At 38.4% G+C, this 26,096-nt stretch overlaps 2 long non-coding RNA genes across 2 annotated transcripts in view; both read right to left on the bottom strand.

The window, feature by feature from the left end:
* The window catches only part of LOC134421967 (uncharacterized), a 37,641-nt gene extending 17,456 nt beyond the window's left edge, over positions 1–20,185 (bottom strand). The window contains exon 1 of the long non-coding RNA XR_010028707.1: positions 20,078–20,185. This is a non-coding gene — a long non-coding RNA (uncharacterized LOC134421967). The remainder of the gene's footprint in view (positions 1–20,077) is intronic.
* On the bottom strand, positions 374–4,944 carry LOC134422266 (uncharacterized). The gene is made up of 3 exons (XR_010028766.1): positions 4,925–4,944; positions 1,576–1,627; positions 374–410 (listed from the first exon to the last, which is right to left on the bottom strand). It is a non-coding gene; the product is annotated as an uncharacterized LOC134422266 (long non-coding RNA).
* Positions 20,186–26,096: the final 5,911 nt, after the last annotated feature.

Below are 26,096 nucleotides of genomic sequence, written 5' to 3'. Positions count from 1 at the left end.
TGAAAGAGATTCATCCCCTAGAGTCCAGATAGAGAGAAGAGCAAGAGACAGCTATGGTCTGTGTTAAGCATGACTCCATGTCACACAGCAGAGTCACAGCTAAGCAGCTGCCCAAGGTCTCTCCCTCTTTCTTCTCTGCTTAGACTATAACTGAATTTCCACCAGTTGGGCAGTAGCTTAAGAAAAGAAAGTTTAAAAATAAAAGTAGTTGTCTAGTTTAGTGGGATTCTGACCTCTATCACATAAGGCTCCTTGATCCCCTGGCAAGCAGGCATGAGTAGTCTAACAGGGTGATGGGATCAAACCAAGCAGTGGAATCAGGAGAACTGAGATGTCAAGTTGGCTGGCCTCCCGTGGGCTTCTTTGTAAGAAGGGCAGGGGCAAGACCTGAATAAAGATGATATGAAACTCTGTGGAGTAGGGAAGAAGACACTAAATGCAATGCACATGTCACGAACAAAGAAAATACAACAAATTTAAGAAAATATTTCTCAGAAATGTGAAGTTTTAGCTTTTGAATTATCTCCCCTCAAAATATACTTTGACAGAAGTACTTTTTGCTTTCCTAACGTTCAAAGACTACACAATTTAAACAAACCTCATCTTCAGTAAAAACACCTCAAAATCTGTGGGTAAAAGAAATTAACAAATTCAGATTATTATTAATTATGCAGATTCTATGTCAAAGCCCACAAAGGCTTCAATGAATGAGTAAGGTATAAGGAAAACTATCAGTGGAAGATAGTATCAGTTTACCCCAGAACAATATTACACATCTCCAGCCAGCAGATTTCTGAGCATAGGAGAGCAGTTTTTTCTTTCTTTATCCCACAGCAATTTCTTAAGACACTCCCACAATGCATTTTAAGAGCCCAGAGACATATTCCCATTACTAAGTTCTTAACTCCACAAGAAATTTAGGTCAGAAAGCAAAAACATTGTCTGAACATACTTCTAATATGAGGAAGATGTCTGGTTTACTGAACAAGTATCAGGAATATTGCTACTACTTGGTTCATATTATGCTCCACTCTGACTCAAAAGATTTTTGCCCCAAACCTCTGTAATTAAATGTATCATAGCAAGCACACACATATTCATAATCTCCTATTTGTATTTGATCATGAAATCTTAGGGACTCTCTATAGCCCCCCAGTAAATGGTAAAGGATCTTATCTCTGAGTCTTGTTATATGGGTCATGAACAATACTAGAAAGCAGTATTATGCTGTGTCTCAAAATTGGACAACAACAAACAAGGGAGCTACAGAAGAGGAATAACAAACACAATAGACCAAAAGAGAGAAACATACATCCAAGGCACTATGTCACTGCCCTACTTCATTTATAAAAGAGTTGGCTAGTAATGAGCATTAATTTAGCTTACATCTTTTAATGGTATGACATTATTCTAGAAATACATCTTCAAAACTAGGTAGGGGCATGTTAGCTACTTTTGTTACTTTTATATCCAGTCCTAATTCCAAAATCAGCTAAAAAGCAAAACTATTTAGGAAAGATATGAAACTCAAATAAGACACACACAATGAAAATATGTTTTAATCACATGGCTTACCCAAAAAGAAGTGGGAAATCATCATGAACAAGTCCATTTTCATCTTGACTCTCTGTAAATGTTTAATGTGAAAAAATGTGATAATTAACGTTTCTATACTCTTATGCTTAAGGAGTCATTACAATCAGCCTTTGTTTGCTACAGAGTTGGCAGCGCAGACCTGCTGCATTTGAGCAGGGAATGTTTTAGGGTCATTTAACATTATATCACTCTTGGTGATCCAAAAGCTGCTATAATTCTGCCAAAGAGTATAGAGGGTTTCCCAGTCAAGTTTCATCCTGATTTTGATTATTGTTTATCTCTAGTCCCTGTCTGAATAGTTGTAGTAAAATAGAGGAAGTTTTACTCCTGAATTTGAGGTCAGCTTGTAATGAACCATGGTTTCAATCGCATGAACAGCTGCTTCTTTTATAAGCAAAAAGGGTTCACTTACAGTTCAGGGTAACACAGTAATAATTTAAGGAACAAGGAAGCTTCTATTCATTTCTTTATTTTTTATATGTTTTTGAAACATTTTGACATCTGAGTGCCTATAGTGGACTTGTCTGAATAGAATGTAATATTCACACTATTCTGCTTTACAAAAAAAATGAACTAAGTGAATTTTAAAACCAGAAATACAGTAGACCTATCAATCATCATATAAAAGCCTTTTTCATCGAGAACTTCATTTTTCATAGCAAGAAAAACTATTATTGATCTTCTAAAACTTTGTAACTCAAGTTAAAAGAGACAAAGTAAATCAGATATGCTCTCTGGAAACCAAACTAAAAATATCTGAAAATTACAAGAAACCAAAAGGGGAAAACATCCCAAAACTAAGACTTAATTAAAGTCAGTGGAACATAAGATTTCTAACAATTAACCAAGATCTCATCAGAAATTAAGGGGTTGGTGATTTTTCCTTATCTAATTTGTAAATGTCCTTCTGGATGAGCAGAAATAATTTCTACAAATTACAGAACTAAACAGAAGATTAACAATGAATTTTTCATTTGTTGTCTATTGCTCACTTCTCCAAGAAAACACAGTATCAGGCAGACACAGGAGTAAGCCACGGTCCCAACTCACAGCTGTCCTGGAGAGAACTTTACTCATTCTTCCTTCTGATCTCTACAAAAGGTTTTACCCTCTCTGCTCCAGGCGCTTCAATTCAGCTTGGACTTTTCCAAGTTATTCTGTACCTGTGCAAAGCTGTTCAGTGGATTGGTTCCTTACCTACCTACCAACAAAAAGGGGAAGAAAACCTGCTGCTTTTGCTTTACCTGGCACATTTCATCACTCAGCCATACCCATCCTTTTCCCAGTGTTATTTTACTGATATAGCAAATGCCTTGATTTCCACCTGTCCTTTTGAACAAGATTTAATTGCCAGTACCAGCACACTCACACATACCAGGGTTGCCTGCTTAGGGGCATTCATTTAAATGTATCCAATTGCTTCGCAATGCACTTCAATTTATGTTCTCTGTTAACTAAGTAGCCATCAAGTCTGGCATACCATTTCACAAATTACTCAAGTTTTACCAGAATTTAGTGGTGATGGGAGTGGTTTCTTTGTAATGCAATTTAGCTTGATGACAGCAAGGGGAATCCAAATCCAAGACTCAAAGTTTTATTTACCCAAGAGACAAAGGTGTGCCAGCTTCCAACTCACCTGAAGGATGACTGTCACAAGGAATTGTAAAACCTATACTCAGTTCTAAATGGTCCTGTGTCCTGAATTTAGAGGTAAATTGCTTCTTTACTACTTGGTAAATACTCAGCTGTTCTCAGCAGAACTAGCTGATGGAGAGAGAATCCCAGGAGCAAAGCAATGAGAGCTTCAAATACACAAAAGGGTACATGACTATCACACTCTGCCTTTAGTCCTCTCTCATGGTTGCTTCTCTGATAACTCAAACAGGCTCTTGGCTCCTTTCTGAAGTGGCTGAGGTAGAGATGAGCTAAGTCAGGATTTTGTGTGACCTAATTCAGAAAACACACAGCTATTTCACTTCAGCATGCACTGTTCTGCAAGTATTTTATTCATGTGTATGTATCTCCAAGGTTCTAGAACTTGGAAACTTACATTTCTGAAACCTGCTGCTCTCCACATGTCCTCATTCCTCCCTAATATATGGTGTAATTCACCTCTTTACCAGATGAAATAGTAACTGATTGGTCAGGGCACACTAACCTCAGATTCCTTCTTGGACTGGCCATTTTTAAAACGTCACAGCAGAACAGCAGGACTCACTTCCCACCTTATGCTCAATGGCATTACATGACACAAGGAATAAGCAGCATGATGGAAGCAATCTTTCCACATCTCCTATCTGAGCAACAACTCTTGCCAATTCTTGGACCACACATGTGTGGCTGCTGGCACACTGGATTTATGCAAGTTCCATATTTGAAATCTTATTTATTCCTTCATTTTTTACTTGAGAAAAAGTCTTACAGCATCTTGATGTTTCTAATTCACACCATTGCTTCTTTTCATGCCCCATTAGATTTGTTCCCATTATTCTTCTTCCTAGCCTCGCATTTTTCTACTTTTGACACTTTCTAAAGTAAGGATGACTTCCTGAACCAGAAGCATGACCAGCAAAGCAATGCTGCTCATCATTCTCTTTCACCAATTCATACTATGCATTAGAATTTTTTTTTTTTTTCTTTTTCACTATGCCAAACTAAAGTTTCTTGGTAAGGTAGATGCTCCACCCCACAGGTCTGCCCTGTTACTTAAAATTTAGCTGGGATTCTTTTTGAACTTAAAGCAATATATACCAACATAGATTTGCCCTCATGAAGCACAAGGCATACCAGTATAGATTTATGCAGCAAGTTTTTAACCTGTTAATTCTTAATCTCTTCTCATAGTTAAAGCAGAAATTTTTACTTTGTCAGCCTTGAACACACAAAACTTAAATCTAAACCTAGGGTCAAACCCTAAAGAAGTAATTAATAAACAAGTATAAACAAAACAAGAGGGGAGAAAGCAGTAGCTAATTTTATTATTTAAATAGGCATACTTTGTAGTGTAAAACAGAATAACCTACATTTGTAAGGTTGGTAAACAAAATAAGAGAAAATTTCACCTCTAGTAAAGGCATATTAGGTGCCAGACTCCTTGAGAGACTTGATAAGATTCAGGTCCATGTCTTTCGAAGTCTTCCTCAGAACTTGGTTAACAAACTGCTCTGCCACATTGCTCAGCAGTAATACAAACCTTTGTGCTTCTGTGTTCCAATCAAGAAATAAATTCAAGATAAATTAGGGGGTGTACCAGGGCCCAAGCCTGAATTCTGGAAAAAAATAATAAAACCCATTTTATCTGATGCTACTTCCTTTCTAAGCATATTACCTGTACTTCAGGAGATCATTGCTTTTAGGCAGCAAGACCATGCCTTGTAAAATGTTCAGTTCTCATATATGTCAATTTCTAATATTCTGAAAGGAAGAAACATAGAAAACACTTTTTAGATGAGATTTTGAATTCAGAAAGCTTCACTGTGTCCTGCTCTTCAAGCACATGACAGGGCATCAAGTAGTATATGCACTTAGGTGTCACAACAGGGAGAGATTTTTGAAACTAATCATAGCATTTTAAACAATATTTAGACACAGAATATAATTCCAGAGGAAAGACAGCAATGCTAAGATGTAAGGGTGAAAAGGAAACTTTAATAATGTTCTGTGTGTATAATAAGAAAGAGTGTCAAGGATTGCATTTCCACATCGTGCCAAACATGGATTCCTCTGGATTTTTAAGAAATGGACAGCAAACATACACCCCATAAAAGCATGAGAGTGTTTGGATCACTTATACTTAAAACGGTGTTGAAGTCTCAAACTTATTGCAGTGAGTGAAAAAATAACTACTGTGCACTGGGATTGCTTTCTAACTTTGGAAGTTTCTGTCCTAGTTAGAACTACCATTTGTGTAAAACCACGGAAACAGCAGCTCACTGATTTTCTGAGTTTAAACCCATAGAAAAGTTCACAGGAGTTCCAGCAGCCTGGCTTATGGTACCTTCAGTGACACTGGCTAGTTCTATAGAAAACTATTTAAAAACAAACAAGAAACCAGGAAACAAAACTTCCAGGTATTGCAGAGGTTAGTTTTCTTATTGGACAATGTGAACATGCAGACCACTCTTGGCCCAGTATAAACATGTTTTCTGTCAGATGATGTTTTATTTATATACCTCCACTAAAGAGGAGTTTCCTTTACACAGATAAGACTGCAACATGCACACGTATGGATGTTTGCATATGCTCAATGGAATGTGCCTCAGCCATGGAAATCCCATCAAACTGCAAAGGTTTATGAATGGAATCCAAAGGCTACACAGAATACCATTGATGATGAGCTATTTTATAAACTGGGAAATAACAACAAGACCTTAAAAACCCTGTAATCTGCAGCCAGAGACTTACTAATGTAAAACAGATTGCTTCTTGAATTGTACACTTGATAGAGCCACCCTGAAACTTTCTCTTGATGGATCCATTCACAAACTATGCTCAGAGTATTACAGCACCTGCCAGTATGCCATTATGTAGCTATTACACTACAAACAAACAAACAAACACCTCCAAAACAAACAAACAAGCTTTCCCCCCATCCCAGAGGTACTGGTATTACCATGCTTTGCCCTCCCAACCTGCCTAATTCCATAAAACTCTAAACTATGAGCAAAGATGACAGTTCAGCTTCTGCAGATACACTCAAGTTATCCAGACCCAGGTTTCTGCCAACATATTTGAGTCAGTATTGTGTAAATTAGAGCATTTTCCCATCACTCTGATCTGTTTTAGAAATACAAAATTACTAAACCAGGACTCTGCTACAACTGTCTTCAGAGTTGTAAAGTTACATAAGGTGGAATAGAGACACTTGATGTAACTAAATACTAGCTGAAATAAATGGCAAGCTGCTTTGTTTAAACAGGTCAAATCCCATGGTCAGCATTCAGAAAACAAATCAGAGCAAAGTTAATGGGATTCCTCCCCAGACAATTGTAGCAAATTGGCCCCATGATAACGAAAATAAATTAATCCTTTAATTTCAAAGATTTGAAGCAGATTGGAACAACCAGGACACGGTTTTGTACTTCCATCTTAATACATGTCTGACTGTATTATAGTTAGATAACTGTTTCTTCAAAGTTATGGGAAAACATGACAACATTGCCTGTTTCAGTCACTAGTCAAGTTACTTCATTCTACATTGTTAACTGGATCACAATGATCATATCCTTCTTCTAACCCCAAGCCTCGAAAAAACACCACAGACTGCTAAAATGCTTACAGTAAAAGCATCCATCTAATCTTTCTACTCCAGCAAAACAGTTTGCTCTATCAGGAATGAAAAACTCGTTTCACTGAGGCTCACTTGACATAGGAATGAACCCAGTGAGTATGTAAGGTAAAGACAAAGGGTGTTAAAATAGGAGTGAAATGTTGCAAGAAGCGTTTCCCCTTAATGAATTACTGGGAGATTTGTAGCAGGCCAGCCAGGGTAAGTCTTTCAGCATGTGTATCCAGAAGTGTCATGGACTTGCTGCACTATATCCTTGCTGCCCTTTCCATGAACTGGGCAGTTTCCTTTCACCAGTTTATTTTCACTTCTATTCTGGCAGCTGTCTACAGCAGTAGGCATTTATCTTAAATAATTTGCTACTTGTTGAAGATTTCATGGAGGGTGGGGGGAGAGGGAAATAGCCATTCTTGGTGCACCATGTCATAACTGATTAAAAAAAAAAAATCAATAAGAATTAAAGAGATTTCCCACAGATTTCCCCTCTCACTTCAGAGGAAATTTTACACATATAGGTACCTTCCCCCTCCCCCAAACAAAACACTACTAGAACTTGCTGAATTTAACTTTCCAATTATTTAAAGCAGCAAAATTTGTGGAAGCTGTACTTACACTTAATTAAATCAAAGTATTTTCCTTACCAATTAAAAAAAAAAGCTCAGTGATAACTGAAATAAAAATTAAACTTGGAAATTAAAAAGGGAATGTTCTCATATTTTTAACCTTTTTCAACAACAGGGCAGAGCCTTTGATGCAAACTACCTCTTCCTAGGTTTGGCAACTAACCTCAAGAGCAAAGTTAAAAAAAACAACATAATTTAATGGGGAATGTTACTAAAATGTACATAATCTTAATCTGTGTCGTGAACAAAATTATCACTTGCCCAGCTAGCAGAGTACTGTGGAAGAAAGAAAAAATGTCATTGTTAAGTGCCATATAAAGGGCTTATCAAAAAACAAAAAAAAGAAAAGAAAGAAAAGCAAACATTTTCATTCTCCTTATTGGATACAGCTATGGGAGACTGGCAAAGTACATTGCAATGTAGACCTTACAAAGTGTTTGGTAATTTTTATTAAATGGGAGCAAAAGCGAGATAGGAAAGAGTGAAAGTCAAATTATATTCTTGTGTTGAGTATATGAAACCCAAGGGAGCAACTGGTATTTTAGCCACTGGTTGCTACCAATGATTTGATGAAAGACTGGTAGCTGTAAAACTTTAATGCTTTTCTAGGCTTTACACAAATTCTGTGAAGTCAGAAGTTCACTGCAGCAGGTGAAAAACCAGGCAAGCCTCCCTAGCCCTCATTTTGTCTCATTTGAATTCAACAGTTTACACAGCAAGTTTGCATACTATAGCCCCACAACAAAGCAAGCACAACTGTAATTTGCTATTTAGAGTAACCTATCTTTTCAGACAAGCTAGCACTAAAACAAAACATTTTTCAGTTACAGAGACAAAAAAAATTCATTTGCATAACACATTCATCATATTTAAATTTCCACTCCACCATCCCAGAAAAGTTTCAAAGGCAGAAAAACAACAGACAATGTTGAAAAACAAAATATTTTCTTTTCACCATAAAGTCTGAGTAATAACTAAATGGCATTCTTCAAATGGAGATTAACAATATTGAACCAGATGTTCTCCATTTCACAAGTGTCTATGCCTCAAAAGTACCCAAGACAGATATCCTTTGGAAAATCCTACATCCAGAGTTCAAATTCAAGCTTAAACAAAACAAAATCAAGTGGAACCAACACTCCCTCCCTTCTGCAGTATGTGACACTTCTTCAATCTGAATTAATCAGGGTAAACTCATAGACAAAATGAGTTTAATAAGTTTTGTGTGCACATGATTATATGAAGTTGGTTAGAGAGGCATTATAATCAGAACCTTGACTCTAATGCCCTGATCCATCTAACATTTCAGAAAAAAATTATTTTCAGCTATGAGAGTCAGTCTCCTCAAAGTTGTTCAATACTGAATGAGTAGCTTTGACTCCAGTTAAAATCAAAACCAGACAGATTTTCTTCAGTTTTAGTCTGTTAGGAGTTGCTTGAAATTTTCATGAGAATATGAATTTCCATAAGGATCAAATTTCAAAGAGCAGACATCTTATAAGAATTGCTAACCTTTAAGTATTTCCCTTGGAATCTTATGGCATGTGGATGTCCTTTCATCTGTGCCCATTTTTTTCAATGTAACCTTAAATAACGCTGGGCCTAAACCTCTTTATTCAGTATTTGCAGGAAGCAGAAATTAGAATGTCATTTGTATTTCCCCCTGTATAGAGACTTAAAAAACTTTCAATTTTTAAAATTCAGATTTGAATTAAAACTTAGCTGGTTAATTTGCATGTATAGAAGAAGGGTCTCAGATTTGCTACAGTGATGTTTACCTAGGAGAGATGATCTAAAGGAAAATGAATATCAGTATTTTGTTACAAATTCCAGTTGTCAAAAACATTTGACTTAGGAACCAGTCATCCCCAGAACTTGTTTAGCTGACCAGAAGCATGGAATCATAGAATCATTTTGCACTATAGAAGTCTCTTTTCAACTACCTATTATTTCACTACTCTCTTTAATCTGAACATTCATGTTCCTCAGACATGGGAGTGTCCTCTGGAAAGCTGCAGTGCAACCGTACCACTGCTCCCTAAAAGAATTCCTTTGCCCCATCAATACATTCTGATGATAGCACCCAGCACTAGAATGCTTAAGAACAAAGGCTTAAGACTTGGTTTGGGAGACCACTATTTCACACTTGCATGAAGTCAGCTTGGGGATGAGGATGAGGAGCAGTAGATAGGGAAAGAAAACAAAAATATTTGATCAGACCTCAGCAAAAGATATCATGTCTGCAGAAGAATTCATGTCATCTTCACTGAGTTAGAAAACAAGCTATAGGGGCTTGTCGGTCCAAAACCTATGACAGAAGTTTCTGTGGCATCAGCTCTATTAAATGGCATCTTGCGAAAACACATAGATCTTGTTCACAAACAAGTAATTTTTGTATTCAGTTTTTAGTGAATACAAACAGCCAATAACAGCCAAAATCTTTAAAATCATAAGGAACAACTTTTGTTTTTCCCAATGAATCAGGCCTAAATACCTCAGACTGGAGTTACAAACTTAGCAGAGACTCTTGAACCAACCTCCCTGCACTTTTGTCATACTTCATAAGATGAGGGCATATCCTCTTCACACTGTAGGGCTGCTGTGAAAACAAAATATCTTAATTAAGATATTAGCTAAGCATTCCAGAAGGTACCCTTGGGAAAACACAACATATATCACAAATAAAGAGGAGGATTTAACCTCAAGTTATGAACAGCAGTATATTCTAATTAAATGGATGAGGCACTCAACTGCAAGCAGCTCCAAAAGAGCCAGTCCAAAATATCTGTTAAATCATGGCCACTGTTAGGTTAAACATTTCTAGATTTCTTCCTTTTCACATTTTGCTTCCTGTATTAGCTGCCGATAAAAAACATTTTGCCATTACTTAGCTGGGCATAGAAACAGACAAAGCCAAAACCCAAAAAGCTGTTACATGGTTTATTTACTTAAAAAAACATGTTTTCATTGTCATATGAACAAGGTTCAATAACTACATTCTGGGAATTAAAGATTCAAACTCAGTGTTCTTAATTTGTATTTTTCCATAGAGCCAATCCTTTCAGAGATGCTGCATGGTCTAGTGATGGTCAGAGGAGAAGACTGGGAGCCTTTAGGATACTGGGTACTTATCCAAATTCACAGCTCTGACTCATAGCCTGGGACAAGTCACTTGACCTCCTATGCCTCAAACAGTCCAGCTGGAAAATACAGAAAGAAAAGCAGCAACCCTGAATGAGAAACAGTTATTATGACTAAGATCAGCTCCTGGATAAATCCAACATCAAATAAAATGTGTTTTCCATATGGAAGCTGCTTTCCCAAAGTGGAATAAAACGTAAATGCCTGTCATTTATAATCATCTGAGAGGCAAGTGGTGAGAAAAGCAGCTCTGCAACAGACCAACAGGAAAGACTCTGCTAGGAATGAAGGACACTTCTTGAGGTGCAGAGAGAGGGAGATGGAAAGCAGTCAGGCATCTGGCAGCAGCAAAGGTGAAGCCATGATTTGAGGAGGTCAGAGACAACAATGTGTCTGAGTCAGAAAAGGTCACTTATTCAATATTCCAGCTGTAAGATGAAAGAATGCAAGTGGAGATTTTTCAGAGCAGAGATCACAGATGCAAGAACATCTAAAAGGTGGACTGTTTGAAAGTGTCACTGACAGATATGATGAATCCATCTTCTCAGGCTAAAAAATTTCTCAACCCTTGATTTTACCTTTTCCTTCTCCTCTCTTGCACTTCTCTAAGCAGATATCCCTGTTTCCCAGAGTTTCCCTCCCACTTGCATTCAATCAAGCCTGCTCCAAGCACTCCAAGTCTGTGTGAGAAGATAACCAGCTCCCAAAGTGGAGGTAGAATATTGCATTCCCTGTGTTCTACTCCACCTGAGTCGTGCTTTCTGTGCACTTTTGTGACAGCCAGTCCATTAAAATACAGTGTTACTGAAAAAGCTTATTTACCATACTAACAGAACAGCTGAGGTAGCTGTGCCATTCCCAATTGGTATTTATATGAGGCTCATGTGAGAAAGAATAAAAGAAAATAATAGTAAAGCAGATGAATTTTAAGGAATTATACCTTGTAGAAGCAAAAGAAACAAGTACAGCATTATTTGACCTTGGAATAGGTACTGATCTCCAGCATGACCACAAACTTTCAGATTCACAAGCTGAGATGTCTTTATTTCAGAGAAAACAAAAAGCTGCAAAATGTTCAGATGTCCCTGATATAAGCTGAAAATTAGTCAGTGACAGTAGGGAATTGTGAACCAAGGGAAAGAGGTAGCCTGAAAGGCAGTCATCTACAGATTGGACAGTGAACTGCTTGAAGAAAAATGTATTTCCTTGGACTGACTTTACAAAGCCAAAACCAATTATGGAAGTGTATGAACAGCACTCTCCAGTTCAAGTTGGAAACATGCCATCAGAAAGTCCTCTACTTCCACAGTTCCTGTGGAAATTGGTAAAGCTTGTTCAAAGCATTAAAAACAAACACATGCAGAACTTGAGTTTAAAGAACTGGCCATATCAGAGTGCAGCAGTGGATGCCCTGACTTCCAGCAGCATTGTCATTACAATGAAGTAGTGACTCCTCTTGAGTTTTTCCTGGAGTGGGATAACATCCTTGGGCACAGGACAAGCCAGTGACAGTTCTGGCATCCCAATGTGGAGACAAACAAACCAGCAAGGAGGCCACTGTACTGTGTGGCCTCGGGCAGGTCCACAGGGTACAGAAGTGCACCCTGGAAGTTTCCTACAATAGCACATTTTCCAAAATACTGTGGTGAAAACTATCAATAGCACAGAGTCTTTTATGGGCTGCGAAGCCGGTACTGACAGTTTCTCACTTCCATCTAGCCAGGAGAATATCTAAGCTTTAAAAAATGCTTTTAGCAGTTATAGTAAAAGCAATTTGAAGAACAGGGGAACAGAGCTGAACACAGCAGCTGAGCAAGGAGAGGAGCAGTCTGAGAGGAGGCAGAACTGAAGGATTAGGCAACCTATAGTCTTGCAGCCAGCAAACAATGCAAAGAATTAGACCTGCTAACCACAACTTGGCCAGGTACCTGACCTGATGATGAAGAGGATATGAAACATATGTTAATGTATGGCTAGCCTGCTGTCAGTGACTCTCCTTTGACAGGAAAAGGGGAAATAAGTTCAACCCAAAGATCTCTCTTGACAGTATCCTTAGTAGGGTGTCAAAGTACTTGAGAATCCCAACGCAGACAAAAACCAAAACAGAATTCTTGTTGGAATTTTTACAACCAACATTCTCATTTATTCCCTGTTCTTTTCATAATCTACTTTTTTGCCATTCACAAGTATTCTGGTGTGTATTTCATCACTCCTGTTAAGGCAATTAGAGACACAAACACTTGGGCAAGCCACAGAAGTAATATCTCACTGCTCCTGTGGCCCAATGGCAAAACTGGAATTCCTGCAAGCACTGACTCTTGCCCAAACTAGTGCAGGACTTGACCACACTGACTTAAGAGTTGGGACTGCAGTTTACCACTTCCCTTCTGGGAAGGCACCTTACTACCAAATTATTTTCAGACTTCTGAGCAGTCAGAGGATCAGGTTCCTGCACCTTTGATGTGCTTTATGTTAACAGAGTAAAGACATACACTCGTGCACTAGCCTGGTCTCTGTGCTAGGCTCAGCTTTTTGTTGTTCAGCCCTTAGTTTAAGTGACTTCATTTTAAACTCCATGTCAGCTCCCAGAGGACCAGTAAATCTAACAATTAACCAGAGTAACAATGCGTTTATGAAGTAAAAAGGTAACACTAATATTTACTCTGAAAGGACACTATTTGAAAAAGAAGTTCAAAGCCTCTACTGCATTGTATAGATAAGACCAGGAACCACTGAATTAGTAATTGTTCAACCACTCTGGGAAAAAGTGCACAAATTTTCCACCATTGTCATCCAAAAATATTTTAAATGTTTTTATGTCAAGTCTAAACGTTTCTGAAATCACCTTAATGGTTTTTCAATATTACTTAACTTGCAAGCAGAGCCAAAAGGATAAAATACCACTAAAATTCTCTTTCCCAAATACGTGCAAAAGGACCAGTAAGAGGTTAGTATCTGAAATCAAGTTTTTGTTTCAGGTTTTCAAGTCAACATTTGAAGTCTCAAGAAGGTTGACAAAAACTGACACCATTTTAGGTGCTTAAATCAACAAACCCCAGAATTTCAGCATTCTCAAAGCAGGCAATGTGCTTTCTTTCTGTGCTGATCATGAGTAACCTAAATAAAGTTATTGATACAATTATAATTAACAGCAAATCTTCGTAAAAGTTGCTGTTGTTAAAACAAACAACAAATTACAATTAACTAGAAAACCTAGTAATTCAAGCCTTAATGAGCAATACAATTCCTGTGCTTGTCTTTCTCCCATCCTGGACTTATTTCCAGCCACTATATAATTTGATCACTCCCATTAAGAGCAGTCTGAATAGAAAAATGTATTGCATTTATCACCACTATTATTCTACTTCAGTCAAAACAATATGAGATGAATGCAGTCTAATTTATGAATGGTACTAGAGTAGTCTGACCTTTTCACATAGCTTTAGTAATTAATCTCAGAGACTATCAGTTTTTTGCTATTCATACCCACAGAACTGAGACGACCTAGAGGAAGAAACATCTAACAAATAAGTGAGTTGTCCTTTTTTTTTTTTAAGATTTTGATTTTCTCAGTCTGACTAAAATACATTAAATGCACTGCATAGCAATTACTACACATTTAGATGTGATTATAAAAACAGGAGTCCTCTCTAGGTTTCACCTGTTAGAACCCACCACAATGAATTAGATCCTGAACATCTATCCGTGCAAGAGATATCTAGAAATAAATAAATATTGTTCTATTATCTCACTAAAGTTGAATAAAAGAGACAATACAATGAAAAGTATGGTGTTGCATCAACATTATTAGTGTTGCATCCTGGTTTCAGTAGAATATTTTTCAGTAAAGCTCATGTCCCCAAATGGAAAAAGAAAACTGTGTTTACAGTCACTGGCCATGTTCAGAATAGAAGAAAAGCAGCCTGTCCTTCCTAGCTGTTCTACTGCTATGCCACTGCAATCAGTGAAGGCCACCTCATCTTTAGTTGACTCTCCCTTCAGCTGAAAGCTTACACAGGACTCTGGTCTAAACTGTACCTTGCAAAAACAAACCAACCAAACAAATAACAACCACCACCACCCCTGAAATTCTCTTCAGCTTACAAGTTAGGCAGCAGTTTAGGAAGGATGCCCCTATGTTGAACCTCCTCTACAGAGAGCTCTCACAGAAATTATAGAATGCTCAGTTGGCTTAAAGCCATTTCTGAAGCCAGTCTGTGTCACAGTTTCTGAGGTCACTTGCTGACCATGCTGTGGAAGGCTGCCCAGATGTGATGAATGACTCCCCTAGTACCAACCCACCTTCAGGAATGCTGAAAGGCATGGCAGGAGGGCTCTCAGAAGACAGTCTTCCTCACCTAGATCTAAAATCTTGAAAACTTGTTGTACTGCTCTGTGATTTTTACCCAGCATAAGGGGTCTGAGGAAAGACATGCATATATAAAAATTAGATTGTAATCAAAACTCCTAAGTAGGTTTGTGGCTCATGCTGAAAATCACTGATGCACAACATAAAGTTTCCTGCCAGCACTAGTAGGAAGCTATGCCTTGAAAAGCATGCCTTGTTTTGTGGAAATTCTGTTTCCCTGGCTTTTCCCAGGACAGCCTGCCAGCAGAAGAGAGCTCATGCCTGCTCACGAGTTCGGTGTCACCAGCCCCTGAATTGGTGCACTTGGTCAAGATGCTGCAGCAGAAGCGCCCAAGATAACCAGCACTGGCAATTATCAGACAAGACAGGCAATGCACTCTCTCACAATGTATAATTTTTCCATTCAGCAGACATAAACCTTTAGAAAGAGGAAGGAGATAGGGAAGTGATCCCAGTAGTAGTCACAGCTCGCATCACAAGCTCAGTCACAACCTCAACTGCAAGTATGGGCTTAGCACAACTGGTGAGCTGTTGCAGATGTCCACTAAATGTGATGTTTCCTCATTCTCTCCTTGCTGTTCACAGAGAACAGGATTGCTAATTTCTTCTCTATGATCATATCTGTTCTTTGCTGAGTAGCACAAGGATACATGAATTATTTCAAACAAATTACTCCTTCTGCCAAAAGCACGTGCTTCATATAGAGACCAAATTTTATCAAGAATCTGTAATTATTTTGCTTTCCTTAAATGAGAAGTTCCTAACGTGTTATAATCAAATGATAAGCCTCCATATGCAGTCTCAGGCCTTATACAGCATCAAGAAAAGTACAAAAATTCAAAATTATTGTAATGCAAAAATCAGAAAATATATGTGATACTGAAAAATATATTTCAGATAATACCTGTTGGGTTTGGAGGTTTTCTGTTCTGAACCTTGAATTCAAAGTTATGAACAGTCAGTGACAACAGCCTAAAGTTACTTATGATTCCAAATTGAAGTCTGGAAAAAAAAGAAAAATAAGAGCTGCTTCTTCCTGATAGATTGAGACTCCAGACCTACTAGGAGGAGGAAGAGAGTATGCATAAGGAATTCCTTTTCATGGAAAATAAGCTGAATTTATTACACTCTTCAGTTTCTGGGAAGTTTCCACATTTATGAAATAGTTTTGAACAAACTGGTTCTGTCCACACATTTTTATATTCTAGCAAGTAGGTGAAAATTGCATTGACTGATTTTTCATTCCTACCAGTCTTATACTTCACACAGGCTTGTAAAACCCTCTCAACTCAAGACTATATCATGAGATGACATAGATTCAAACTTTAAACAAATACATAAAGCCATGACCCATTTGTTTTGATATTCTGCAATGTTCCAGACAGGGAGAAAAGCCATCACTGAAACCATGAGACACACAAGACTTCACAATTTATTAAGAAGATTAGCTGGGTTTAGTTTGTTCAGTAATGATTAGTCACTGAATATGTGTTGGTTTGAAAGCCTAAAAGGTCAGAGATCAAGGAATTATTTGGCTTAATTGTGTTTTAGGGGGTTTTGTCTTTTAAATAGTTAAAAGGTTTTTTTAAGTCGAGCAGAACTTTGCAAATGTGGAACTCCAAGTATATTCCACATAGAACAACAAACGCACCTTAAATATACCAGGTTTTTTCACTTTCGGATTATATTTGTAGAACTGCCTGCTGTGAAATGACAAAGTTCATGGTTCATCTGAACTTTTGAACTCAAGTGAGTATTTGACACAGCAAAACAATCTAAATGAACCTAACACAAAGTTTTCATAGTTTAAACCTAGCTTTCAGGCCTTTGTCTGGGGCAATTGGGTAGGAAAGTTCTTTATTGATGTTGTAAAAACTACCAGTTTAATAACAGGCAGAGAGAGTGGAGCGATCAGTGGAAAGAGCACCTTAGCATTTCTGAAATAGTGCTGGTTTGGTAGTTCATTGAACTTTACCTGACCCCATTACGAAGGCTTCCCCAGGACAAGTTGTAGCTGCATTTGTGACAAGACTGAAGCTTCCTATCTTATTTAAAATAGGCTCCAGGGCTGGGAGTTCACAGATAAAGTTAGTTAAAAAAAAAAAACCAAAACAAACTCTGCACACATGAGTTCACTTGGCTCCTTGCACTGCTATTTCATTTTGATGTTTAGGCTGTATTCTTTTTATACGGAGAAGTAGAGATACTTTTTTTCCAAAAAGAAAAAGCTTGTTGCCTTCATCCCCAATATATACCAGCAAAAGCCTTTGAAAAACTGGAAAAACACAGTGCATTTAAGATTCCTATGCTGATGCTCCTCCTAAATCTTGGCCTGCATGCACATGACTACTACTGTCCCTTCTTAATGTTATTAGAAATTCGACAGCAGTCTCAATTCATGCTTTATCAGTTTTAGACCTATCAACTAACAAAACCTGGAAAAAATTTTGAGGCTTTTAAAACTACTAAGACTACAAGATGTTCTGTACTGCCAAGTTCACAAGCAGTTTCATAACTCAATGGTGCAAATGACTGACAAATATTTCTGAAACAAGCCTTACAATGTCCAAAGAAGAGAGATAAACTTCTTCAACTGTGTAAATTCCCTGTGAAAATAATCATACCACACAAAGCCCTGCATTTCACCCACCTATAAGGCTGGAGTCACTCATTACTTCCATCCAAAAGAATGAGGAAAGGCAACCCAGAGATTACTTACAAAGAGCAGCTGTAGCAATCACTATAGTATCGCCCCTCTGTTGCAGCTCACTAATGCAGTTGTATGTTTTTAATCAGTTGAACTATGACAGGAAGACAGATTCAAGATTTAGAAAATTCTAAAGCAATTTCATGACAGTTTGCATTACTAACTTCCTTTTCTAACTAGATCTTCCAACTTTACCATTTAACTCCAAAGCCTACTTATACAGCTCTGTTTCTAGCCCTTGCGCTTCCTTTGCTGGCAAGTTTTACATCCAAGATATCTGCTCCTTTTTTTTCTATTCACCCAAGAGCTGAGCAGTCAGCAGGAATGTGGAAAGGAAATACCAATCTCGCTGCATTTAAAAAATTAAGTTAAAAAAAAAAAAGAAAAGTAAGAGAAGGGTTGGGGACCCGGGGTCCCATAGGGTCGGCGGGGAAAGTACAGCCCCGGCCGGGCGTTCCCGTTCCCGTTCCCGTGGCCTTGCTGGGGGCTCTCCTTTCCCGCAAATGCCGCAGGAGTTCCCCGTGGAACCTCGCTGCTCTCCTGGCCGGGCCATCGGCCGGGGAACGATGCAGATACCCGTGAGGAAGCGCCTGGGCTGGCTCCCAAAGCCGCCTGCGGGCCCGCTTCGTCCCAGGCAGCCCAGCGCAGGGATGGGAGGCCCTGAGGTACCTGCGAATCACGGTCCCGGCGTCCTCTCACAGCACTGCAAAGGCACCGAACCCGGCAGGCTTTGGCAGGGGCCGGCCCGCGGGACACCGGCTGAGCAGCGGGGACGGGACGGGACCGCCAGCCCCGGGCCCGCTCCGGCCGCCTCTGCGGCCCCGAGCCCGGCGCGGGCGAGGTCTGAGCAGCGTCACCTGGAAAGGATTGTGCCACCTGCACCTCGATACCAGCCCTCCCTCATAACCAGGCTGATGGCTGAGGATCCTCTTCATTATTTACTTCTTTATTTTCTTTTTCAGAACCCACCTGTGCTCCTGAAATTTGCCAAGTAGGTGACAGTGAGGCACTGCCGAAGGGCAACACTGAGCTTAAATTCCATACAGAGATGTGATCATCTAAAACAATAACATTTTGAACACACCACTAATTATATTGTTACCAGAGATCAGAAAAATAATCACCTGAATCACCAGTTGATTAATTCTCTATATTCTCCATGAAGTATGTAAATTGACACCCCCAAATGCTCTGATCTTCTGAACTTTCCAAGGGATAAAGTTGAGTTTCCCCATTGCCCTGCCCGATTGTTGAACACCCTGTCAGGAACCCCAAACCCTGCCAGGCCTGGGCCAGGTGCAGTATGCATGCCCTGGAACTGTGGCATCACAGATCTACCCTGGTTTTCAAATGGCTCTGCTGGGGGGGCCTTGCTGGGCATGGCTTTCCAGTCAAGCCTTTTGGCATGCAAGAAGGAGATTTTCTTTTCATCTCAAATATGTGGGAGTGATTTTGCTGCTTCCTGCCCCTCTCTGAACTGGAGGAGTGGCTGTTGGCATCCATTTTGTGACCCAGAGAGAAAGTTAGCTCTGGCATCTGCAATGATAGCAGATAGGGAAGATTTTGTTGCCAGCACCCCTGAGGCTGCTGTTACCTTCACAATGACAGGTGTGGATGACCAATATGTGTTTAATCCCTCAGATCCCCTCGTCTTTCTTCTGGGAAGTTCAGAACAGTATATCAAACCCATTCCCCCACTGAAACACTGAATCCTCTGTGAGACTTAGGAAGTTGACCCTTGCTCTGTAGACCCTGTGTGTGCCCCTGCTCTCCCATTTCTTTCTAATTTGTTGTAGGACTTGTACTGGCAACCTATTACAGAAGCATCAATCAAATCAGCTCCTAAAATGGTTTGTCAGACTGCTGTGTTGATTCATGCATTTTTAAGAGATTTGGAGGGAGAAAGTTAGAAGCAAACAGTGCCACTGAAAGACTGGAACCAGTTTTATTAATTCTGGAGTAAGCAGAAGCAAAGTAGCTAATGTGTGCAGAATACAGTGTTTGGAACTAGGCAGCACATGCCACAGGCTTTTAAAAAGTCTGTGTTTAGACATGACATTTTTAATAAAACAGGATCTCCCTGCTGATGCTGAAGAAGGGTTGGGCATGCAAGGCAATTCCAGATAGCCAGTAGATCATGCAAAAGTTAGTATTTCCATTTAGGGGCTGTTGTGTGTACAGGTTTTGTACAAGTGTTATTAATTGTTCTTCTGTTGGCATTAATGCAGGCCACAGAAATGCAGCATAAATGCAAAGCAGAAAAAGCCCCCGAGTCTTTGCCCCAAAGAGCTGTACCATTAAATAAAAGGGCACAAATTATAACAGAGCTTTACAAAAGAACACCAGAACAATACTCATCAGCTTTAAGAGCAGGCATCTCAGGACCCCAGCAGTCTGTTGTTGGCAATTTTTTGTAGGCATTGTATCTAAGGGCAATGAAGATAAATAGGTTGCGTTTCTTTAGAAGTTCTCAATGGAGCTTCTGCCAAATATATGGATGAAAGCACTCCAGTGCTCTTTTGAAAATGTAACAAGTGGAAAATAGACTGGCATCATTAACAGGTTAAAAATAGGAGTCAACCTTTAAATGCTGAATGAGAAGATTACATAAGCTATGAAACTTCTAAAGGACAAGTCACTTCTGCTGACTTGGATTGTGGAAAGAACAATTGTGAGACAGGTGAATGAAGTAACAGTATAAGAAAACAATATTTTGGCTATCTTTCTGAGCAGAAATTCATGGAGAGGAACTGAATTTGTGAGCACCAGACAAAAAAATGTGTTAGAAACTGACATGAGGGGGTGAGAGTTTCAAAGGTTGTAGATGTTTAGGAAATCACAGATCAGGAAGAATCTGTAAGTTAAATATAGCCCCATGGTCATCACTGGTACTAATTTGAGCAGGTGGTGTTGTGCAGACAAATGGGTGAGGGTTGATTACATGGAACTCAGCTGTGCACATGGTCCCTAGACCAGTTCCTTGGACCAGACTCCAGCTGTGATAATCTCTTTGGCAGCTAATCACAATGATTTGTTCTTCAGATTCTATGTTGCCCAGGGCATTTGTTTCTTCTCTACCAGTTTTGAACTATTTCAGGCAGTAGTAGAAGTTAAAATGTTAACAGAGGCAGAAATACAGACTCAGCACTGAAATAGTTCTAGGCTATAAACTCCAGGGCAAAGAATATTATGTTTTATAACCATAATGCTGATTTTATGGCTAGGATTTGAAAGAATGTGTGTTAGGTCTGTGCTCAGACTTTTCTGGAATATAAAACTCTGAAAAATATTGTGTGGAAGCTAATTATTTGCTTCCTCCCACTGATCTCATTGCACTTCTCTAATCACCAATTACACCTTCATTCGGTGAGGTTAGATGTACCTCAATCATGCTCTAAGTCAATTATTCTAAAGCACAGAATCAATACATTAAGAAAGATGTGAAGAAATGCACTAAAACCATCCACAGTTACCACCATAACTACAAAGATGTATTTTTCATACACTTAAACCAAAGGATATTTTTTTATCTACTCTTTCTGGTATTTCCTGTGGTGCTTTTATGTAATCAGTACCAGCTGTATTGTTAATACAGGTCACAGCAATGTAGATTTCCAGCTCAAATAATTGACAGCTTTCTCTACTGACCTCATCCTCTATTGAGGCATCATCTCTAAAACACTTTCCACAGACACAATCCTCCTGTTTGCATACTCTTAACTCCTGCCCCTGGTTACTGTACTGTCCAGTTACATCTGGGCCTCTGCCCATTCATTGTTCTTCTGAAGTTTTTAGAAAATTAAGGGACTAATGTTGATAAAGTATTATGAAATATTTTCTTGGTCATCCTGACATCCACTGTAAGACCATGATTTTTGCAGAGCATCTTTTTTATTTAATGTTCATGCTTTTTTTGTCTCTGTCTTTCTTCTGTCAGTACCTAATACTGCTCCTGCATAACAATCTTAATAAAAGCTCAGGGATCTTTATGGGTCACTAAATTTCTGGTGAAATGACCACTGATTTGAGCCAATTTGTGGTCTTCTCTACTGATTTTTTTCTGTTTTCCACTTTCTTAATTCTCTCAGGAGTATGGTTACTCTCTTAAGAACATATTCTGCTGACCAGGGTCTGCCTTCCAAATGAGGTTGCAATGGAAAGGTACCCCTGGAGTCCCTTCAAGCCCTGTATTTGAGGTGTCAGCCCTGCCCTTGCTGTGGCCATACTGCTCTGATATGCTCTGATAAAACTCTTAACAATAGATGAGGTAACATAAATTGTTTCTCTGCCTGATCATTCAGCAAAGGTTTTCCCACAAGATGATCTTGCATCTTTTATCTGCATTACAACTACTGATACAACTGCCTACCCTAAATTATTGTAGCAGTAGCTTTTCTTTTAGGGCCTTTGGCTTATACATTTTTTCTGTTTCACATTTCTCCATCTGATCATGTTTGTTTTCAAATCTGTGTGCAATCTTTAGAAGCTGTCATTAAAAGCAGCCAGTACCAAACACTGTTAACTGCTGCCTCATTTTGCAATGAGCCATGCTGAGCTGCCTCTGGATCTATTGCCCCAATAAACATCACATCTGTGACCTCAGCTCATTCTCTTCTGTGGACCTCTGTGTTTCTCTCTTGGGAAGCACATTCTTTGCAGAGGGGTTTTCTTTACCTTTTGAACACAGTTTATCATAGTTTACCCTGTGCTGGCAGTTTTGATTTTAATGGGATGATTGGTGCTCCATTACTTGCACCAATTCATATTGATACACCTAACAAATTTATTTAGGGGCTACTGTTTAACATAATCATCCACCTGGCCTTTCTATCACATATCACCCTATCTGACCTAAGTGAATCCTGGATTGCACCTCTTAATATTTAGTATTTAGCCTGATCAGGTTAGATTGTCCCTTGCAGAGTAGTTGATGACACAAAGTTTTCAATGTTTTTTTCCTATATAGTGGAAAAATAAGTTTTATTTTAAGAGGTCTATTTCAAAAGACAGTTGTAAAATCAAACTTTATCCTACGTCTCTCAAAAAGGAAAAAACTCACCAAAAATAAAGAAAAAAAATCCAAATCCTTCTGTGAACTGACTTGTGAAAGCTATACTGTTCATATGTATCATTGCTTTTCATGTAACAGAGTTCACTTTGATCCATGGATTCTAAGCTGTGTTGGCACAACTGAAGCAGGACTTTGTTGTGAAATCAGTGCCTGAAATACAGATTACTTTATGCAATAGGATGAGCATCTTGCCCTACAACCTATGCAGTGTTGCTTAAAGATAGCAGGAATACATTATGACATTATCTAGGAACTGCTACTTGAACTTTTGCAAACTTCCACTGAAGTGAGGTTACTCACCTGAGTAATGTAAGCAGAACTCATTACCAAATGAATGTTTTCAACAGATCTGTATGTGGACATCACAAAAGACTGACTATTGCAACACTTTTCAATAAACATCCATCAAAAACTTGACATATTTTGCTGCTGAGTTTTCTGCTTAATTTTTGAAATTTTGTCTTTAGTATTTTACCTTTTTTAGTCTATCTAAAAAGTAAACAAAGGAAGAGGTGAAGGTGTTCCACAGACACAATTGCTTCAGGCAACTGTCAAATGTAAAATTCAGTGGAAAACTTCAGCATGTCTCTAGTTTAACTCAGTTGAGGAATGCTGCAAAAACAGGTGTTGTCTGACACAAGCAATAATTATCTTTCACCTTGATGGATGTTAGTTTAATCTGTTTTTTACATGGTAGCTAGGTCTCAGCTGGGTTAATGCCAGAAAGCAGATGAGATGTTTTGCGCACTTTGTGTATGACAATATCCCAGGCTCTTTTTACTCCTCTTTTTTATTTATTATATGGAACAGTTTTAATAATCTCAGTGGTTTATCCATTAAATTTTAGCTCTAGATTCATTTTATTTTACACTATCAATGTCTTTTAAGTGAGCTTAAAATTAAACCATTGGCTATTGAGTATTTTACTGAAAGAAAAGAGACAAATGAACAGAATATGCTTCTAACATATAGATAGTAACATATGCAATATTAACAAAGTAAAATATCTTAAAGAATGAGATTAAGGGGAAAAACTTAAGAAAAATAAACAAAAATACCCTGACTTCTTGTCATTTCTTTGCATAAATTTAAACTAGAAAATAAAAATATGTAAGTTCTACCTTTAATCTAAAATGCTTTATTATTCTCTAGTATCCAGTACTTCTATCACATGCTGCCTCATATTAAATCACTCCAAACCAGACTCCACCCTTCTTATGACCTTGGGCAGAATTTCTAGCCCTGAGGGCATGGGAATAGTCTGTAAACCATGGTAACATTGAACTTGGCACACAATGTCAGGGATTCTCTTTGCATAAACAGTGTTTAACAGTTTTTTAAAGGTGTTAGACAATATATACAGCAAGCTAAACAAAAGGCATGTGGGGCCTCCTAGTTTGGCAATGTTTTTTGCAGAGCTTGAATTAACAGATATGTGGTAGATAAGCCCAGTATAAGATTCTTGCTGGTAGTTCTCACTTGTGCAACACATGGTGTTGAAATTATTTCAAACTAACACACATACTAGTCACTAATGACTTCTATCACAGCACATACAAGTAAATTTCCACCAGTTCCTGTTGTTAAGTTTGTTCTTAATAGCTCTTGTCTGACACAGAGTTTCAGCAGGACAGGAGCCTTGTGCACTGAAAATGGTGGGTTAATATTGAACACTCTGGTTTCCTCTGAACATGCACTGTACTTCCCCCCTGTGCAGAACAGTCAATGGTTTAAGGACATTCCTTGGCCTGCATATTCTTCTCTCCACAGTCTGCCCCTGAGAATCTCATTTATTTCCTCTTAAGACAACTACCATCACTCTTCTGTTATGGCATTAGGCTATAACAATAGGAATAAACTGTTTCAAAAGGACAGCACGTAGCAGGATTGAAGGACATGACTACCTGAAAACCTGTGTTGAAAGCAGACTGTGTTCTGCAGAGCTTACAGATACACAGGGGAAAATTGTCTCAAAGTCATATTTCTGAAAGAGACCATTAAAAAGGATTTCTTAGCCCCCACAAAAGAAAATCACAAAGGGAACATGGAGGCTTTCTATTAAGAGTTACCAGTAATTTTGAACGCTCCAGGCCTTTGGTAAATTTTGTAACTGTGCATTTTGCCTCAGGGAAAACAAAAGTCAGGCAATGCAGAATAAAAAATAAAAATGTGCAGAGAACATTACAAGAAAAACCTGCACAGAGAGACAGAAGCCTATCATTCATCATGGAATAGAAAACCTGAAAAATAATGAAACAACCTTCAATGTTGATGAATTTGATTTCATTTGGGTACCTATATGCCAAAAATATGGAAGTACCATTGAATTATTTAAGAATCCTATCCCATGTATATTTTCATTCCTTATTATTAAAATATGGGTAACACTTATTCTGTAACATACTCCAGAAGGAAATGATTCTATAATTATGTTTTCATTTCTAGAGAAAAGCACAAGACAAATGAAAGAGAGTGCCTGCATTTTATGTATTGGATATACAAACATAGTTTTGTAGTTTTATATCCTTTTTTTTCATATTTCTGGTTACACATTTCAACATGACCCCCAAACCACAAACCACTTTGCACAGAGTACAATACTTGGCAGATGATTTTACACTCTATGGAAAAGAAACAAAAGATAAAAAGAGATGACCATGTGTGCTTAGGTATTTAATAAAAATACTTCTGGATATCTTTTAATTAAAAGTGAAGAGTAAGTCTTAAAACAGGTGCCCAGGAATTTCTGCAAAAGACATTGATATGAAAGATTGGCCAGCTTTCAATATGGAATCTGGTTCTGTTTTGTCAATGTTTTTAAGATGGCATTATGATTTATTTAGCAGCAGCTGGAGCTATCATTACTAACATGTGTGCCCCTCCCAGGGTAAGTGTCGGAAACGCTCAGCAGGCACCTCAGACACAATATTGATGTTTATGGATGTTGCTACAATAGACAGAGAAAGTCCATACGTGTACAGCCAAAGAAAAAACCATGCACCTGTATGGATAGAAAATATGACAAAGCAGCAGGACTCAAGTTTGTAATCAAATTTGTAGAATGATGCATAAGCATTTTTCATTCAAAAACTCAGGAATTTCAGACTATGTAGGATCAGGAGTTTTCCTTTGAAAGGCTGAGTTAGAAATATGCTTTATCTCATTTTAAAGGAGGAGTTGCAGCATCACAAAAGGAACACGAAAGTGTGAAATTTTTTTCTTCCCTTGTCTTGCAGCTGATGAACTTGAATCAGTGAACTTGCCTATGATTAAGGGGACAATAAGAAAGGGATTTTTTTAAC

This window comes from Melospiza melodia, chromosome 9, assembly GCF_035770615.1.
Source record: "Melospiza melodia melodia isolate bMelMel2 chromosome 9, bMelMel2.pri, whole genome shotgun sequence".
Lineage (NCBI taxonomy): Eukaryota > Metazoa > Chordata > Aves > Passeriformes > Passerellidae > Melospiza > Melospiza melodia.
The sequence above is the reverse complement of the archived record's forward strand: the minus strand, read 5'-3'. Positions and strand labels throughout refer to the sequence as shown.